The sequence below is a fragment of the Peromyscus eremicus genome, chromosome 5 (genome assembly GCF_949786415.1).
Source record: "Peromyscus eremicus chromosome 5, PerEre_H2_v1, whole genome shotgun sequence".
NCBI lineage: Eukaryota > Metazoa > Chordata > Mammalia > Rodentia > Cricetidae > Peromyscus > Peromyscus eremicus.
In genome coordinates, this window is record NC_081420.1 from 76,004,835 (window position 1) to 76,025,093 (window position 20,259).

The following is a 20,259-nucleotide window of genomic DNA, read 5'->3' on the forward strand; positions in this document are numbered from 1 at the left end:
TGAGTAATGTTCCATTTTGTAAATGTATGATATTTTCTTCTTTTTAATTTTTTATTCTTTGTGGATTTTACATCATGCATTCCTATCCCACTTATCTCCTTTGCATCTGCCCTCTGCCCTTTCCAACCTCCCCCCAAAACAAAACCAGATTTAAAATAAACAAAACAAAACAAGAGAGAGAGAGAGAGAGAGAGAGAGAGAGAGAGAGAGGATGAGAGAGCGAGAGAGAGAGAGAGAGAGAGAGAGAGAGAGAGAGAGAGAGAGGATGAGAGAGAGAGAGACAGAGACAGAGACAGAGACAGAGACAGAGAGACAGAGACAGAGAGAGCGAGGAATCTTGTTTGCTGCAGTGTGGCCTGTCAAGTCACAGTTTATCTTTTAGTCTGTTCATCTCTACTTGCAAGTATTGATTACCATGAGTCAGTGGTCTGGCTCGAGGCCCCTGACTTCTGCTGCACCACCAATAATGGGCTCTCACTGGAGCTCCTCTTGGATATCCTGTTGTCCTGTGTCGTGGAGATCCTGCTGTCTTGGATCTGTAGGTTTGTCCCCTTCACATGCTCCAACAGTTCATAGATAAGATGGATGTTGGGGTGGATCAATTCATAGCCCTGGCTCTGGGCCTGGGTGGTAGCTGAGTTGGTCAGCCTGCCAGCTTCCATCGTCATTACCTAGGCCTGCTCTCCAGCGCTGCCTCGGCTAGCTCACCCAGTGCAGCCTCCAGCAAGGAGCAGGGCCAGCTCTCCTGCTCTCAGATCCTCAGATCTGGGTCACCCACACTCACAACACCAGGGCCAGCTCTACTGTTTGGTCAAGGTGAGTTTTAGGGCCCTCTCTCCCAGTTGCTGTAAGGGCCATAGGAGGGGGAGTTAGCTCTCCTGCTCTCAAATCGTTAGGGCTGGTTCAACTGCACACTGACAACAGGATCGGCTCTAGTGTGCTGCTCAGATTGAGTGAGTGCAGGGCCTGCTCTCCTGGGTGCTGCAGCTGGTGAGGGGCAGGTTTAGTTCTCTCATTCTTGTGGCCCTGGGGCCAGCTCTTTCCCCTGCCGCAGGTAGCAAGGGACAGAGTGGGAAGGGACTCTTTCCTTCACCCATGCCACCCATGGCAGAGGAGGGGGGAAAGGATCAACTATGTTGCTCTCATGCCTCCAGGGCCAGCTCACCTGCATTCCCAACAACAGAGTCAGCTCTAGTGTGCTGCCCAGATGGGGTACAGGACATTTTCTCTATCTGTTTCCAAGCTCTGGCTATTATGAACAGAGAGCATTGATGAATATGATTGAGCAAGTGTCTCTGTAGTAGGATGTAGAGTCCTTTGGTATATGTCCAAGAATGGTATAGCTAGATCTTGAGGTAGATCTAATCTCAGTTTCCTGAGGAATCACCACACTGATTTCCATAATGGCTGTATGCGTTTGCACTTCCACAGCAATAAATGAATGTACCCCTTACCCCATATCCTCACAAGCATGAGCTTTTTGACTGGTGTAAGATGAATTCTCAAGTACTTTTGATTTGTATTTGCCTGATGACTAAGGATGGAGAATATTTCTTTAAGTGTTTCTCAGTCCTTTGTATGTCATCTCTTGAGAACTATTTAGATCTGTACACAATTTTTAATGTTTTTTAAATGTCCAGTTTATTTTAGTTCTTTATGTATTTTAGGTATTAGCTCTCTATCAGATGTATAGTTAGTAAAAAAACAAACAAAAAAAAACTTTTCCCATTCTGTAAGCTGCTACTTTGTTCAAATGATGGTGTCCTTTCCCATACAGAAGCTTTTCAGCTTCATGAGGTAGCATTTATTAATTGTTGTCCTTAGTGCCTGAGTTCTGTTCAGAAAATCTTTTCCTATGCCAATGAGTTCAAGACTATTAGAGACAAGAAACCCAGGGAATCATAGGCCACATTTTAACAACCTGTAGTCCATCAAGCTGGAAAACCTAGAAGAAATAGATAAATTTTTATATATGCCACCTACCAAAGTTAAATCAAGAACAGATAAGCAATTTAAACAGACCTGTTACCCCTGGTTAAATAACAGCAGTAATTAAAGTCTCTCAATTAAAAATAAAATAAATAAATAAAACAGGGCCAGATGGATTCAGCACAGAATTCTACCAAACTTTCAAAGATGAATTAACAAAAACCACAAACACCCTCAAATTATTCCTCAAAATAGAAACAGAAGGAACATTGCCTAGTTCTTTTTACCAGACTGCAATTACTTTGATATCTAACCCACATAAAGACCCAACAAAGAAAAAGAGTCATAGACCAATTTCCCTTATGAACATAGATGCAAAAGTTCTCAATAAAATACTGGAAAACCAAATCGAAGAACATATCAAAAAGATCATCCACCATGATCAAGTAAGCATCATTTCAGAGATGCAGGATGGTTCAACATCCATAAAGAGATAAATATAACTCACCATATAATCAGACAGAAAGATAAAAACCACATGATCATCTCATTAGATGCAGAAAAGGCCTTTGACAAAATCCAGCATCCTTCATGATAAAAGTACTGGAGAGATTAGGGAGAGAAGGGACACACCTAAACTCAATAAAGGCAATTTACAGCCTATAGCCAACATCAACCTAAACAGAGACATTCAAAGCATTTCCACTGCATTCAGGAACAATACAAAGTTATCTATCCACTCTTTCCATATTTATTCAATATAGTACTTAAAGTCTTAGCTACAGCAGTAAGATAATTAAAGAAGACCAAGGGCATACAAATGGGAAAGGAAAAAGTCAAAGTATCTTTATGTGCAGATGATTTTTTTTTAATTGTCTTTGTTTTTTTCAGACAATGTTTCTCTGTGTACCCTGGCTGTCCTGGAACTTTCTCTGTAGAACAGGCTGGCTCAAACTCAGAGATCCACCTCCCTCTGCCTCCCCAATGCTGGGATTAAAGGCATGCATCGCTACCACCTGGCCAGATGATGTGACTATATACATAAATGACCCCGGTAACTCTACCAAGAAACTTTTACAGCTGACAGTCTCAGTAAAGCAGCAGGATATAAAATTAACTCACAAAAATCAGTAGCCTTCCTATATACAAATGACAAATGCATTGAGAAAGAAATCAGGGGAACAACACCTTTCACAACAGCCTCAAAAATATAAAATATCTTGGGGGTAACTCTAACCAAGCAAGTGAAAGACTTGTATGATAAAACCTTTAAGACACTGAAGAAAGAAGCGGAAGATATCAGAAGATGGAAAGTTCTCCCATGCTCACGGACCCGTAGGATTAATATAGTGAAGACGGCCGTCCTACCAAAAGCTGTCTACAGATTAAACACAATTCCCATCAAAATCCCAACACAATTATTCACCGAACTTGAAAGGACAATTTTCAGCTTCAGATGGAAACATAAAAAAACCCAAGATATCTAAAACAATCCTGACTAATAATCTGGTCTTATGTCGAGTTCCTTGATCCAAAGAATAGTGCTGGAGGCAATCTCAAAGATCTCAAACTGTGCTATAGAGCTGCAGCAATATAAATAGTAAGATATTGGCATAAAAACAGACATGTTGATCAATGAAATCAAATTGAAGACCCAGACAAGTCTACACACCTGTGAACACCTGGGTTTTTGTTTGTTTGGTTTTGGTTTTGGTTTTTGGTGGGGTTTTTTTGTTTTTTTTGTTTTTGTTTTTTTTGGGGAGTTTTTTTTTTTTTTTTTTTTTTGTTGTTGTTTTTTATAAAGAAGCCAGAAACAAACACTGGGGAGCGAGGGGACAGCATCTTCAACAAATGGTACCACTCAAACTAGATGACTGCATATTCAACAATGCAAATAGATCCACACTTACCACCATGCACAAAACTCAACGCCAAATGGATCAAGGAACTCAACCTAAGACCAGATACACTGAATCTGATAAAGAAGAGAAATTGGGAAATAGTCTTGAACTCAGTGGTGCTGGCTAGTTAGATGTCAACTCGACACAAGCTAGAGTCATTTGTGAAGAGGGAACCTCAATTTAGAACATGTCTCTACCAGATTGGCTCAAGGGCAAGAATGTGGTGCATTTTTTTGCTTGATGATTGATAGGGGGCAGCCTGTTGTGGGTGGTGCCAGCCCTGGGTGCCATTATGGGTGGTCATGGGTGCTATAAGACAGTAGGCTGAGCAAGCCATGCGGAACAAGGCAGAAAGTAGTACTCCCTCATGGCCTCTGCTTCAGTTTCTGCCTTCAGGTTCCTGGAAGGTTTGAGTTCCTCCCTTGGCTTCCATTGATGATGGACTGTGATGTAGAACTGTAAGCTGGAATATACTCTTTCCTAACTAAGTTGCTCTTGGTTGTGGTGTTATATCAGAGCCATAGAAATGTCCTAACATAAGACAGTGGGAAAGCTTTAGTTACAGTGAAACACTAGAAGAAATTGGCTAGCCAGACCAACTGCATTAATTGTGAGAGTGAACCTGGGTGAGTGCTAGGAAAACCCTCCGGTGTATTCTGGGACAATCCCTTAGGAATAATGAGGAAACCTGGTGAATATTGGGAGAAGGTCTAACTCAATACTGGGAGAACACCTGGGTGCATACTAGAACTCCTGTATGAGTACTGGAAGAACACCTGGGTCAATACTGAGACTAAACTCTTTCCATACTGGGAGAACACCTTGTTCAATAGTGGAAGACCATCTGTGTGGATACTGAGAGAATTTCTTATAGAATCGTTGGCTAACACCTGTGTGAATACTGAATATCTACATAATACTGGAGGACACCTATATGAGCACTGGAAGAACACCTGGATAAATACTGGGGAAACACCTGAGTAATTATTGGATGTATTAATTGGGGTCTTTAGAGAAACAGAACAGATAGAATAATTTGTAAATCACTGATTTATAAAATAGGATTTATTTGGAGGAATATATATATATATATATATATATATATATATATATATATATATATATAGAGAGAGAGAGAGAGAGAGAGAGGGGGGGGCGGCTTATAGGTTATGACCCAACTATTCCAACAATAGCTGTCTCCCAACAGAAAGTCCAAGAATCTGGTAGTTGTTCATTTTGTAAGGCTGGATGTCTCAGCTGCTCTTCAGTATATGCTTGAATCCTGAAGTAGGCTCTAATGTAGGGAGAGAACAAGAGCTTACTTCTTCTGTATCCTTTATATGGTCTGACATCAGAAGGTATATCCCAGATTTAAGGTAGATCTTCCCACTTCCAAAGATCAGTATTTAAGTAATTCTACTTCAAATAATTCACCAAGAAAATCCCTCACAGGTGTACCCAGGTTCTTGGGGTTCAGTTAATACAGTCAAGTTGACTAGCAAGGATAGCCATCATACTGGAACAGCACCTAAATAAATAATAACAGACAACCTAGGTGAGTTCTGGGAGAACAGCTGGGTGATGCTGGGAGAATACCTGGGTGCATACTGGGAGAACACCTGGGTGCATAGTAGAAGAACACTTGGGTGATGCTGGGAGAACAGCTGGGTGCATAGTGGAAGAACAGCTGGGTGATGCTGGGAGAACACCTAGGTGCATACTGGGAGAACACCTGGGTGATGCTGGGAGAACACCTAGGTGCATACTGGGAGAACACCTGGGTGATGGTGGGAGAACACCTGGGTACATACTGGGAGAACACCTGGGTGATGGTGGGAGAACACCTGGGTACATACTGGGAGAACACCTGGGTGCATACTGGGAGAACACCTGGGTAATGATGGGAGAACACCTGGGTGCATAGTGGAAGAACAGCTGGGTGTTTAGTGGGAGAACAGCTGGGTGCATATTGGGAGAACACCTGGGTGCATACTGGGAGAACAGCTGGGTGCATAGTAGAAGAATATTTGGGTGATGCTGGGAGAACACCTGGGTGCATAGTGGAAGAACAGCTGGGTGCTTAGTGGGAGTACAGCTGGGTGCATAGTGGAAGAACAGCTGGGTGATGCTGGGAGAACACCTAGGTGCATACTGGGAGAACACCTGGGTGATGGTGGGAGAACACCTGGGTACATACTGGGAGAACACCTGGGTGATGGTGGGAGAACACCTGGGTACATACTGGGAGAACACCTGGGTGATGGTGAGAGAACACCTGGGTGCATACTGGGAGAACACCTGGGTGATGGTGGGAGAACACCTGGGTACATACTGGGAGAACACCTGGGTGATGGTGGGAGAACACCTGGGTACATACTGGGAGAACACCTGGGTGATGGTGGGAGAACACCTGGGTACATATGGGAGAAAACCTGGGTGATGGTGGGAGAACATCTGGGTGCATAGTGGAAGAACAGCTGGGTGCATATTGGGAGAACACCTGGGTGCATACTGGGAGAACAGCTGGATGCATACTGGAAGAACAGCTGGGTGCATACTAGGAGAACACATGAAGGCATACCTGGAAATACCCTGTACGAGCACAGTCTTCTCTGCTTAGCAGTCACTGCCTTGCCCGAGGCTTTGGGCATCTATTCTCTAAAACAGAGCCTAATTTACACTCACCTCTTAGGGTGCTATGATGAGCAAGTTCAGGAACATTTATGAGTGTACCATGCTCAAGATGAGGAATCGTCCATTATTTATCACCAACCAGGCTAGAAGTCATTCATTTACCTGGACTCCTGTCTTATCTCCTCTCTTCTTGCTATTAGTAAGCTTGTATTACGTAGCAGAAAGATTTTATTCTGATGCATCAAGTAGGGGAGTAGCAAGAAGCCAGAGTACTTATCTACTGTATCTGTCTGTAGAGTAATTCTGGATTTTGTTTTCTAAATTCAGCTCTCTTTAGAGAACAAAAGTGCATGCACTGTCCATTGCCTCATCCCTGAGAGCATCTGACGCCTTCATGTCCTGGTGTTAAACTAAAAACCACTGTCAGCAGTGGGTACAGACCTAAATAATCAACAATTTTCCATTGTAAACAAACTCAGTTCTTAGAACAACATGACTCAAGGATTATGGATTTTCCAAGTATGTATTATAATATTGGGATGGGATCTTCCAATGGCAAGGAATCTACGTAAAATGTTTGACTATTGATGTTTATGCATTGGTGATTGAATTATAATTGTGGCTATAGTTTTATTTTTTTATTTTCTGAGATTAAAATTAAATTTCCCCTTACCCTTCTCTCCCTCCAAACTCTTTCATACGCCCCTCCTTGCTCTCTTTCAAATTCATGGCCTTGTATTTCATTACTTGTTGTTACTCACACCACATGGACACAAACACACACGGTACATATATATGTGTATATATACCTATATATATATGCATATGGGTATACATATATATTCTTAATACATAAATACAACCTTCCCAGTCTATGTGTTATTTGTACGTATGTTTTCAGGGCTCACTATTTGGTATTGTATATCCAATTGGTATCCTCTTCCCTCACAAAGACTATTACTCTCTCTCTCAGAATTCCTTAGTTACCTGCAGTTCTTAATGTAGGGCTGAGGTCCCCTGGGATTTCCCTCAACTACCTAGCATGTCTACTGTCATCCTTTCTCAGCTCATACTTAGGCAGTCATGTTGGTGACACCTTATGGGCGTAGCTTCTGACATTTTCAGAAGACACACCCTCCTAGCAACTCCCCTGATCATCTGTCTCTAACCATCTTTCCACCCCCATTTCCACAATGATCCCTTAGTCTTGGAAATTGTATTATAGATGTGTCTATTGGGACTGCGCTCCACAACTCTGCATTTTGATGGGTTATGGTTTTTAATAGTGGTCTCTGTTACAAAGAGAAGTTTCTTTGGTGGTGGTGTAGTGAGAACTATACTTAGCTGTGGACAGAAGGACTGGACAAATATTTACAATAAAGATAGGGATTCTGCTGTTTTAGCAAAGTTGAGTTTGTAGGTCCTCTTCCAAAAACTGAGTTCACTATCCCTGAATAGTTGGCTAGCTTACCAGTACCAGGCATGATTTCCCTCTGGTGGAGTTGGTCTTAAGTCCAACTGGAGAGCTGTTGGTTACCACCAAGATATGTGTGCACTAATGCACCCTTAGGGTGATTGTGCTATCCCAAGTCACTATTGTAGTTCAGAAGTATCATCACTGAGTAGATTTGTTGGTTACTTCCCTCCTTTAGAAGCTTGCATGGAGACTTCTAGTACCATGAAAGCCAGTCCCTCAGGAAGGAGGCTTTTAGGCAGATACAGCAAAGTCTCCAGGGTCCTGTGTCTGAAGTGCATGGTTTCTTAAAAAAATTAGGCACTTGTCTCATAAAACCAAAAAAAAAAATTAGACACTTACCTTCAACCTCTGGGTGATGGTAAGGAAAATTTGGTAAACATATATACTACATAACATTATTCAGATGTACAGAAAAATGAAATCTTAAAATTTTTCAGGTAAATAGATGAAACTAGAAAAGATTATATTGATTGAGATAACTCAGACCCAGAAAGACAACTGTCACATGTTTTCTTTCATCTAAGACTCTTAGCTCCAAATCTTCAGATACAATATTTTTGTTCTTTGGGGTCTGGGTTACCTCACTGAGGATGATTGTTTCTAGCTCCATATATTTACCTGAAATTTTCCTAATTTCATTTTTCTTAATAGCTGAGTAATATCCCATTGTGTAATGTACTACATTTTCATTATTCATTCATCAGTTGATAGACATCTAGGCTGTTTTCAATTTGGGGGCTGTTATGAATAGAGCAGCAATGAGCACGGATGAGCAAGTGTCTTTTGAAGTCAGATGTAGAGTCCTTTGGGTCTATGCCCAAGAGTGGTATAGCTGGATCTTGTGGTAGATCAACTTTCACTTGTTTGGGGAACCCCTGCACTGATTTCCATAGAAGCCATACCAGTTTGTACTCTCACCAGCAATGAATGCATCTTCACCAGAACATGCTGTCATTTGTTTTATTGATCTTGGCCATTCTGACTGGTATGAGATGAAATCTCTAAATAGTTTTAATTTGCATTTCCCTGATGTCTAAGAGTGTTGAACTTTCCTCTGTTTCTCAGCTATTCATGTTTCACCTTTTGAAAACTCTATTTAGTTCACTACCCCATTTTTGTTGTCATTATTTGTTTTCTTGATGTTCAGGGGTTTGTTTTGTTTTATTTATATATTCCAAATGCTACTCCTCTATCAGGTGTATAATTGGCAAAGATGTTTTCCCATTCTGTAGGTACTGCTTGGCCAGAATGATGGTTTCCTTTGCCATACAGCAGCTTTTCAGCTCAGGGGGTCTCATTTATTGTTGCTCTTAGTGCCTGTGCTTTTGGTGTTTCATTGAGAAAGTCCTTTCCTATGCCAATGTGTTCAAGCCTATTTCCCACTTTCTCTTCTACCAGATTCGGGGTATCTGGTATAAGGTTAAGGTCTTTTATCCATTTGGAGTTGAGTTTTGTGCAGGGTGACATATATGGAACTATTTTCACTTTTCTACACTTAGTCATACAGTATGAACAGCACCATTTGTTGAAGATGCTGTCTCTTCTACAGGGTGTGTTTTTTGTTTCTTTACAGAAGAATCAGATGTTGAAGATATGTGGAATTATGTCTGGGCCTTCAATTTGATTCCATTGATCAATGTCTGTTTTTAAACCAGTACTGTTATTATTATTATTATAACTCTGTAGTACAACTTGAAATCTGGGATGAAGATACCTCTGGCAGTTCTTTTATTATTCAGAATTTGTTTTAGATATTTCGGGTTTTTTGTGTTTCCATATGAAATTGAATATTGTTTTTTCAACTTCTATGAAGAATTGTGTTGGGATTTTGATGGGAATTGTTTAATCTGTAGATCGCTTTTGGTAAGATGGCTATTTCCACAATATTAATCCTATCATTCAAAAGCACGGGAGATCTTTCCATTTTCTGATGTCTTCTTCACTTTATTTCTTCAGTGTCTTAAAGTATTGATTATACAAGTCTTTCACTTGCTTGGTTAGAATTACTCTAAGAATTTTTTGAGGATATTGTGAAAGGTATTGTTCCCCTGATTTCTTCCTTAGTGCATTTGTCATTTGTATATAGGAAGGCTACTGATTTGTGTGAGTTAATTTTATATCCTGCTGCTTTACTGAGACTGTTATCAGCTGTTAGAGCTTTCTAGTGGAATCTTCAGGGTCTTTTACAAAGTCCTGTCATCTGCAAACAAGGACACTTTGACATTTCCCTTTTCGATTTGAATCCCCTTGATCTCCTTCAGTTGTCTTATTGCTCTAGCTAAGACTTCTTCAAGTGCATATTGAACAGCTGTGGAGAGAGCAGACAGCATTGTCTTGTTCCTGATTTTAGTGGAAATGCTTTGAGTTTCTCTGTAGAGGTTGATGTTGGCTGTGGGCTTGCTGTAAATTGCCTTTATTACACTGCAGTACATCCCTGGCATCCCTACTCTCTTTAGGACTTTAACATGAAGGGGTGTTGGTGCTTGTCAAAGGCTTTTTCTGCATCTAGTGATGAACTTTTTTTTGTCTTTAGTCTGCTTATGTGGTGAATTACATTTTTATTTGCATATGTTAAACCATCCTTGTATCTCTGGTAAAGAGCAAACAATCATGACAAATAATTTTTCATGTGTTCTTGAATTTGGTTTGGAAGTACTTTATTGAGATCTTTTGCATCTGTGTTCATAGTTATATTCATCTATAATTTTTGATGGGTTTTTGTATGGTTTTGTGTCAGAGTTATAGTGGCTTTGTAAAAACAATTAGAAAATGCTCCTTCAGTTTTTGTTTTGTGAAATAATTTGAGGAGTATTGACATTCCTTCTTCTTTGAAGGTCAGATAAAAATCTCCCACTGAATCCATCTGTCCTTGAGCTTGTTTTGGTTGGGAGATTTTTAAATTACTGCTTCTATTTCACTAGAGGTCATGGGTCTGTTTTAATTGTTTATTTCATCTTTATTTAACTTTGGTAAGTCATACATATCAAGAAATTAATCCATTTCTTTTAGATTTCCCAGTTTAGTGAAATATATAGTTTTCCTTACGATGCTCTGACTTTCCTCAGTGTCTGTTGTGTTGTCTCCCTTTTCATCTCTAATTTTATTAATTTAGATCTTCTCTCTCCATCTTTTCATTAATTTGACTAAAAGCTTGTCCATCTTGATTTTTCTCAAAGAACCAACTCTTTGTTTCATTGATTCTTGCATTTTTTGTTTCTATTTCATTTATTTCAACCCTGAATTTGATTATTTATTCCATCTATTCTTTTTGCATATTATTTCTTTTTGCTTTTCTAGAACTTTCAAGTGTGTAATTAAGTTATGAATATGGGATTTCTCCATTTTCATGTAAGCATGTAGTGCTATGAACTTGCCTCTTAGAAATGCCTTCTGTGTCATAAAGGTCTGGGTATATTGTGTTTTCACTTTCATCCAATTCTACAGTTTTTGGTTTCCTTCTTGAATTTTGTCTTGGCCCAGTTTTCCTTCAGTAGTGAGTTATTCAGCATCCATGAGTTTGTATACTTTTTTTCTGTTTCTACTGTTTTGGATATGCAGCTTTAATCCATAGTAGTTAGGTAGGATGCAGGGTGTTATTTCATTATTTTTCTATCTGTTGTGTTTTATGTATTAATATATGGTTAGTTTGGAGAAAAATTCCAAGGACTGCTGAGAAAATGTATATTCATTAGTCTTTGGGTGGAATGTTCTGTAGGTCTAATTAATTTGTGATTTAACTCTAGCATTTCTATGTTTTTTTTTTTTTTGTCTGAATGACCTGTTTATCGGTGAGAGTGAAGTATTGGAATCATTCATATACTGTGTTAGGGTCAAAATGTGACTTTTGCTATAATAGTGTGAACTTTTATGAACTTGGATGTCCTTGTGTGTGGTGCATAAATGTTTAGAATTATGATATCCTCTTGGTGGGTTTTTGCTTTACTGAGTATGCAGTATCCTTCTCTATCTAGATTAGTTTTGGTTTGACGTCTGTTTCATCAGGTATTAAAATAGCTACACCTGCTTGCTTCTTGGTTCCATTTGCATGGAATACTTTTATTTCCCATCTTTTTACCCTTAGATGTCATCTGTCCTTGATGGTGAGATATGTTTCTTGGATACAGCAGGAAGATGGATCCTGTTTTCTAATCAATTTTTTAGTCTATGTCTTTTTATTGGTGAATTGAGACCATTGAGTTATTAATGAGAAGTGGTTATAAATTCCTATTATTTTGTTGTGGGTCCCCCTTTTTTAATAACTGTTCTGTGACAATTTATTCATTGTAATCTCTTGGGCATAGTTAATCTCCTTTTCAGATTAGTGCCTTATGTACAGTTGGATTGGGGGAAGAAATTGCTTAAATTTGTTTTTGTCATTAAAAGCTTTTCTTTCTCTGTTGATTGTGGTTGATAGTTTTGCTGGATATAGTAGTTTGGGTTGACATCTTTGGTCTCCAAGAGACTATAGAACATCTACTCATGCCCTTCTGACTTTTAGAGTCTCCATTGAAAAGTCAGGTAATATTCTAACAGGACTGCCTTTATATATGACTTGGGTTTTTTCCCATGTAGCTTTTAATATCATTTCTTTGCTCTATAGTTTAGTATTTTGATTATTACATGTTATGGGGAGTTTCTTTTCTGGTACTATTTAGAGTTCTGTATGCTTCTTGTACCTTGATAGCCATTTCTTTCTTTAAATTGGGAAATTTTTCTTCTACAGTTTTGTTAAAAATATTTTCTATGCCTTCAACATGAATTTCTTCTTTTTCTTCTATACCTATTATTCATAGGTTTGGTCTTTTTATAGTGTCCCAGCTTTTGTGGATATTTTGTACTTACCTTTTTTAGATTTAATGTTTTCTTTGACTGAGTTATCAATTTTCTGTACCCTGTCTTCAAAAACCTAAATTCTATCTTTTATGTCTTTTAATCTGTTCATGAGATTTAACTCTGAGGTTTTTGTTTGGCATCCTGAGTTTTTAATTCCCAATTTCATATATTTCAGATTGGATTTCCTTTAAGTGATTCTATTTCATTGCTAAATTCTACTTTTGTGTCTTGAATTGTTTCTATTATTTCATTCAACAGTTTGTGATTTTATGGTCTTCATTAAGGCATTTGTTCATGTCCTCTTTAAGGCCTTTGAACATATTCATAATTGCTATATTGAAGTCTTTGTCTTATGCTTTGACTAAATTGCTTTCCTCAGGGCCTAGCACAACAGAGTTTCTGGTTTTTGGAGGAGGCATAGTGTCTTGGTTATTCATGTTTGTGTTTTTGTGCTGAAATTGGTATCAGGAGTTCCAACGTTTGAGGTGTTTCATTGGTGTAGATATCTTGTTTTTGTAGGGTGGGTGTTCCATTTTTTTTGGTTGCTCTTTCCCTATCTGGGTCTTATCCAAGTGTTGTATCTGTGGAATCCTCGAGTTCTAGCCACGTATGGTGGATGTGGGTGGTAGAGAGCAGTTCTACAGGTCTGCAGGGATTCATGACGGACCAGAGATGGGCCAGAGAGGAAGGCTGAGAGGGATGGTTCAGGACTAGAGGGACCCTGGGTCTGCACCAAGAGGCAGAGCCCCTGGAGGTCGGGGGTGTGCTAAGAGGAGAGTCTCCTGCAGGCCGGCTACAGCAGGACCAAGAACAAGTCTGGAGAGACTGGAATGGAGGACCAGAGGGAGAATGAAGGTCCCCTGCTGCCTTAGTGTGTCAAGATATCTAGTTTTTGATAACCTCTCACAGAAGATAATTCTTTGGATTATTTTCAATATAGAAATATTGTGCCCTTGAGAGAGTGGTTCCTTTACATGTCCTTTCTCAAACACATGAAAAATTTAAAAAAAACCCTAGATACAATATAAATACCTTTTAGTAAGAGAAAGGCTAAATAAATTATGAAATTTCACTACATTGGCATACTATACAAGTGTTTTTAAAAGGTAGATATTGGACTTGAAAGAGTAACATAGACATTTATGCATGATAATGTATGCATATTGCAATTGTACTGATGAAAGAAGGAGGTTCCAGAAGAATATGGTCTCAAAATATGCAAAAAATAAGCCCACCCCAAACCAAAGAGGTACCCATGTTGGCATATATGTGGATAGGTTCTGGGAAGATGCAAAAGTGCTTTTTAATTCTAAAAAATGCAGATGAAGGGCTATGAGGCTGCGGGGGCCCTATTCATCCTACAACTTTTTAGTCTGACTATCTTAGCAATTACTTTACAAAAATAAATGGCATGCAAGCTTCTTAGGTTAATTTAAAGCAGCTATCTTAGATGTAAGAATAAATCACACAGTAATTTGCTAAGTGTGGTCACATTTAATTAAAAATACATGTTAGGTTTATTGAAAAATACAGCATAGGTTTATTGAAAAATACAGCCATAATCTAATGCTTAGACCATAGATGATACATTCATATAGAATTGTTTAAGTACTAGCTTACAAGAATTATGTTTCATTATGTTCCTCTTTTCCAAATGATTTGGTTTTATTATTTTTCTCCCTTCTTCATCACCCCCCAATACATTGTTAAAAGATTTCAAAAATATATTGACTTGACAAAAATATTTTTAAATTTTGTTTCCATGGTGACTAATTCAAAATATCCCATAGAATATCCAATACTAAGGCCAATCGTATGGTGTCTTTTATTATTAATTTAAAATATTTTATTTTGCATGTATGTGTCTGTGCACCATTTGTATCACTGGTGCTCATGGAGGTCAGAAGAGGGTGCTGCATCCCCTGGAACTGGAGCTGTGGTGTTTGTTGGGTGCTGGACCAAACCTAGGTCCTCTGGAAGAGCAGCCAGTTCGTGTGTGTGTGTGTGTGTGTGTGTGTGTGTGTGTGTGTGTGTGTGTTTATTATATATATATATGTGTATATATAGTCTTATATAAGGAATATATATATATATATATATGTATGTATTATATAAGGACTATATAAGAAAGGCATCTAGGCAACAAGCCAGGGAAGACAGAAGGCAGCAGTGATCCTCCACAGTCACCTTCAGTTTCTGCCTCCAGGGTTCTGCCTCGAGTTCCTGCCCCAGCTGTGCTCACTGATGGACACTGAGCTGTAAGAGAAAATGAGCCCTCTCCTCTCCCAAAGCTGCTTTCTGGTCGTGGTGTTCATCACAGAAGCAGAAACCAAAGTAGGACATTTTCTGTGCTGCAAAGCAAAACAAAGCAAACAAACTTGAAAAGTTATCGTGGAAATCCTCATTGTATAGGTTAAGGATATTGAGAGGCTCTATGGCCTTCATAATCCAGCTCAAGGAATACAGTGTTACTAGCCACCTCTTCAGTCCCTGTGTCTAAACCCTCACCCCAAAGGGCATCAGTTCTGTTATCCTGGATTGCTTTGGTCTGATTTTGAACACTGCATCTTTTGGTTCATGTGCACATGAGTATGCATTTCTACTGAGGCACAGGGCTCCTGGTGCAAAGTTACAGGTCTGTTCAGCTTTCATAGAAAATATGAGCTGATTCTCTAAACATCAGCACCAATTAAGATTGCAGCCATCAATACAGGAGTGCTTGGGTATAACACCCTCTTCCCAGGGGCAGTCTGCTTCTCCTTCTTATTCTTTTGGGTAGGTTTTGAGTGGTGTCTCTTTTTTGTTTCAGGTCCTATTCCCTTGAAAAATAATGATGTCACCTTATCTATCTTTACTGAACATTTACATATTTGTGGAGTGTCCAAGTCTTCCCAAACACTCTCATGTATTATCTCTTCTTACCAACCTGCAGTAGTTTCTGTATTTTGATAGGAGTTCTTTCTTGGTTAGACAGACTGGAAATGCCATGTTTCAATGCCTTTGAGAAAGTAAAAGACTTTCATTTTAATGTAGTCTTTTGTAAATGTTTTCTCATTCTGTATATGTGCATGTGAGGTGAGGTGTATATATGTACATGTGCTTATGGAAGCTACAGGCCAGCCTCAGGTAGAGTTCCTCGGATATCCACATTATTGTTTGACACAGGTCTCTCACTAGCATGCAGAGATTATTGAGTAAGCTAGGTTGGTTCACCAACAACAGTCTCAGACACCTGCCTGTCTCTGCCTCCCCAGTGCTGGATTATAAGTGAGCACCGTCATGCTGGCTTGTTACCTAGAGTTCTGGGGATTGAACTCAGGACCTCATGATTGCAGAGCAAGCCCTATAATGACTGAGCCCCCTCCCCAGCTACTTTTTGAAAGTGGTTTTTTTTTTTTTGGTGTTGTTATTTAAGCAATGTTTGCCTACCCACAGGCCCTGAAGACAGTAGTTTATTCACTAGAAGATTTAATAATGTTTTATGGCTGATATTTATGTGAAATAATTATACTTTTCTTATAATGCATTTTTGCATATGGTAAAAAGTTTCATTTTTTAAACCATATGAGCCAATATCATTTATTGAAAAGATACTACTTATCAGAATCAAGGGTCCATAAATGTATGTTAATGGTCCCTTGATCCTTTGTGTGAGTGGTGTGTTGTATAGGTGTGGTATATTTACATGAGTATGTATGGGTATCCTTACACAAGTACATGCCAGAGGACTAATGGGGGACACTGGGGTCTCCTCAATCACTCTTTGCCTTGTTTCTTTGAGGCAGGGTATCTTTGCTGAGCCTGGAGCTTGCATGTTTTAAACTCTGCTGGTGGCCATCCTCCAGCCTCCACTTCATACTCAGTGCTGGGGTTACAGGCATCTGACAGACTTGTCTAGTTATGTGCTTGCTGGGATCTGAATTCTGGTCTTCATGCTTGTGTGGCAGCATCCTTAACTGCTGAGCCATCTTTCCAGTCTCCACAGACCCCCAGCCCCTTACTAAAATTCCTAATTGCTTTATTTTATAGCAAACGATAGTTAATAAATGAGTTTCTGGATAGCTCCTTTTCTTCAATATTTTTATTCTTGAATGTTTACATTTCCATATAAATTTGAAATTCATCTTGTCTCTTCTAAAAAGCTGCTGGGATGTTTATTTGGTTGTTGATATGTTTAGTACATTATGCTCACTTGTGTCTTCATCATACAATGTTTTTGAATTCATACATGCTTATTAAATTCTGCTGTGCTTTTGATGATCTTTTATTCACATCTTTTATTATTCTTTTTCCTAGACACTTGATGTTTTGAAAAACTATTCTATATAGTATCTTTATTTTTCTAAGCAATGTTTACTGCTAATGTAAAAAACTTAAGTGTTATATGTGTTGTGTACTCACCTTTGTTGGTAATCACTCTTACTCATTCTGAAAGTCTATCTGAAAATTCTCTTGGATTTTCTCTGACCCATTCATCTCATCTATTAATGACTTTTCTTTCTTACTTACTGATTCTGTATGTTTTGAGTCTTTTCTTGTCTTATCTCACTGGTTAGGATACTGGTTGGACATACTATTATCTTATTTGGATCTTAGAAAGCTTTAATCATTCCACTAACATTATATAATATTTGACAGAAGTTCTTTTTGTGGGAACCTCTTGTCAGACTGCTTCTTTCTATTTCTAATTTCCTACAAGGTTCCCTTTTAAAAAATCAGGAATGAAAGCTGAATTTTATCCAAAGTGGATTCTGTATCTGTTGATATGACCTTTAAGAGATAAGTGTGTGCAGTATATGTGTGGTGCCTGCTTGTGAGTATGTGGGTTACGCCCCTGTGTGTGTGCCCATACAGAGGCCAGAGCAGGACCTCAGGCATCCTCCATGGCACTCTGGCTTGTCTCCTTGAGACAAGGTCTCTCACAGAGCTACCAGTTCACTGTTTTGGCTAGGCTGGCTGACCAACAGGCTCTTGGGGATTTGCCTGTTTCTACTCTGTTCCCAGTGCTAGGGTTACAGGCATAATCAGTCATACTGGCTTTCACATAAGGATTTGAACTCAGGTCCTCAGGCTTGCAGAGCCAGTGTTCCACCTCCAAGTTCTCCTTAGTTTCTCTACTTTGTGATGTTGTGAATTCATTAATTGATATGGGAAGCTAAATAAGATGTGTATTCCCAGATTCATTTTGCAACTAATATGTCTTTTCTTAGACACAGGTATGAAGGATACAGGTATACTACTCCTTCATGCAAATCATTTGGGCCATCTTTAGTTTTTCTTTAGCACACACATGCACACACACACATACACAGAGGCACACACATGTGCATGGATCATGGGTATATAGCCCCATGGTATTTAGACAGGATGAAACCACCTATGGTACTGCAGTGGATGTTAGTACTTACCATGTTAGCAGTGTGGATACTCTTGGCTGAATTACTCATTATTAGGTATTCTGTACATATCAGACATTGCAGAACTCAATTATGTCATTTTCTTTTTCATCCCATAATTGTTTCCATTACATTTTAGAAAATAGTCCAGGAAAATGAAGTATTACATTACAAATTCCTTTAATAAGAGCATTTAAAAATTAGTATTGATCAAGGTACCACATTTTATGAGAGTATTCTAATTTGGATTTAGAAGTAGGCCTCTATGCCAAGGTAGGAATGTGTCTGGCATTTCAAGGAACAGCGGAAGGCTGGTGGAGCTAGAAGAACATGAAAGATGGGGAACAGAAGACTAGAGAATTGGGGGGTGGGGGCAATCGCAGACCAAAGCTGAAGACCAGTTTAAGAATTCTGGATATCATTCATTGAGGGGAAGATATTAAAGGGTCTCTGGCAAGTAGATAAGAACCAGAGTTTAAAAACTGAGAAACAGAGAACAGAAACATCCGAGGACAGGGCCTGGCATTCTGGCATTTGGTTTAGGGACAAGATCGACAACTAAGAGGGTTGTCACTTGAAAGTGTCCAAGAAGCCAGGCAAGGATGAGGTTTGGGGGGCGGGTGTTTCAAGAACAGAGGATCATGTATGAACTCTGTCAGAAGGACTGAGGACTGAGAAGCACCTATTTGATGTTATCTCTAATGGGACTATTAAAAGAGGTCACGTCAGGGGCAAAGTCTCAATGAAGAAGATGCTGTAGGATTCAGGCTTTAAGCAAAGGCGCTCACTCCGTCTGTGTCCAGGCCAGAGCAAATCAGGCAGAGACCCTGCACGTCAGCTGTACACCTCCTGAGCACCACAGAGGGCCATCTTGCGATTCCTGTCAACTGTCTGGAATGAGGCCGCACGTCTCCTTATTTAATACGCAATTGAACTTGTTTACTAATCTCTTGGCAGAATGCAAGAAAAAAAAGTCCAGAAAGTTCTGAGCAGAAACAAGAAAATCCATTAGGTTTCTAGCATATTTTTCTTACTGTCACTGTTTTAGGAAACAAAACAGCTTTTCTTTTGTAAGTTTAGCTAATGACCAAGTGAGAAAGAGGCCGGAAGCGAAGCCTACAGAGGCTAAAGCTCCCTCCACTAACTTATTGTAAGAGGAGAAAGTGACCCAGTGCCGCGCAATTCTGCAATGCTCATGATGAGCATGAAGGGTGGAACATTTCACAGACTTGAATTCTAAAAGTCTTTGCTTGATTCATAAACTATACACAAAGTAGTTAAAAACTGATATTGAAAATATTCACCTTGTAACAACCAGTTTGAGTTTTTTAAATCTTAACCATAGTGGATTAGTATGTGTAATTCTGCAAGAGGTATTGTGTCCCTTTCAGAACACTTGCAGTCCATGTGCTACGTGAATGTAAACAAGCCAGAGCTCTCGTGTGTAATCACATGCTTCACTTAGTGGGGTTTTGAGTAGCTCTGTCCCTGCAGCCTGAGGGGCAAAAGGAAGTGGGGCTGAGGTGAGCTGCTAGCAGGCAGAGAACGGAGAAAGGAGAAAGAGAAAGGACACTCAGCCATTAACGACTCACCTGGACACACCTGGTCTGCATTTGGTCAGCCCCGTTACACACTTCTCCACGCTCCATAACTAACCCAAATCACTTCAGGAGAAATAATTTCAATGTCTATTAAAGCCAACGTCATATGCACCTCAACCCAACAACACACACTGTGCCCCCATCCCTGACCACTCTAGGATGGACAAATTGGTTTAGTAACCTCTCTGACCCTCAGTTTCCAAGGCATCGTCCAGCCATTGTACTGTTATGGAGATCAAGTGAGATTTTAATTAGCAAAGGACACAAAGCCCTTTAAACTGTTGCTATTGCAGTTTAGTAACAATAGGTTAGTTTCCTAATTCTAAAGCCCTTTCATGAGCCTAGAAAAGGAGGCTGAAGTTCCCACACAGTTTTAAACAAGTGTTTTTAACAATGACCCCAGGTGGGACCATTACAGTTCTAACATAGCTGGATGCAATTAAGGGCTAAGCTAGAGCTCGGGGAAACTGCAGGTCTCTAGCCTTCTC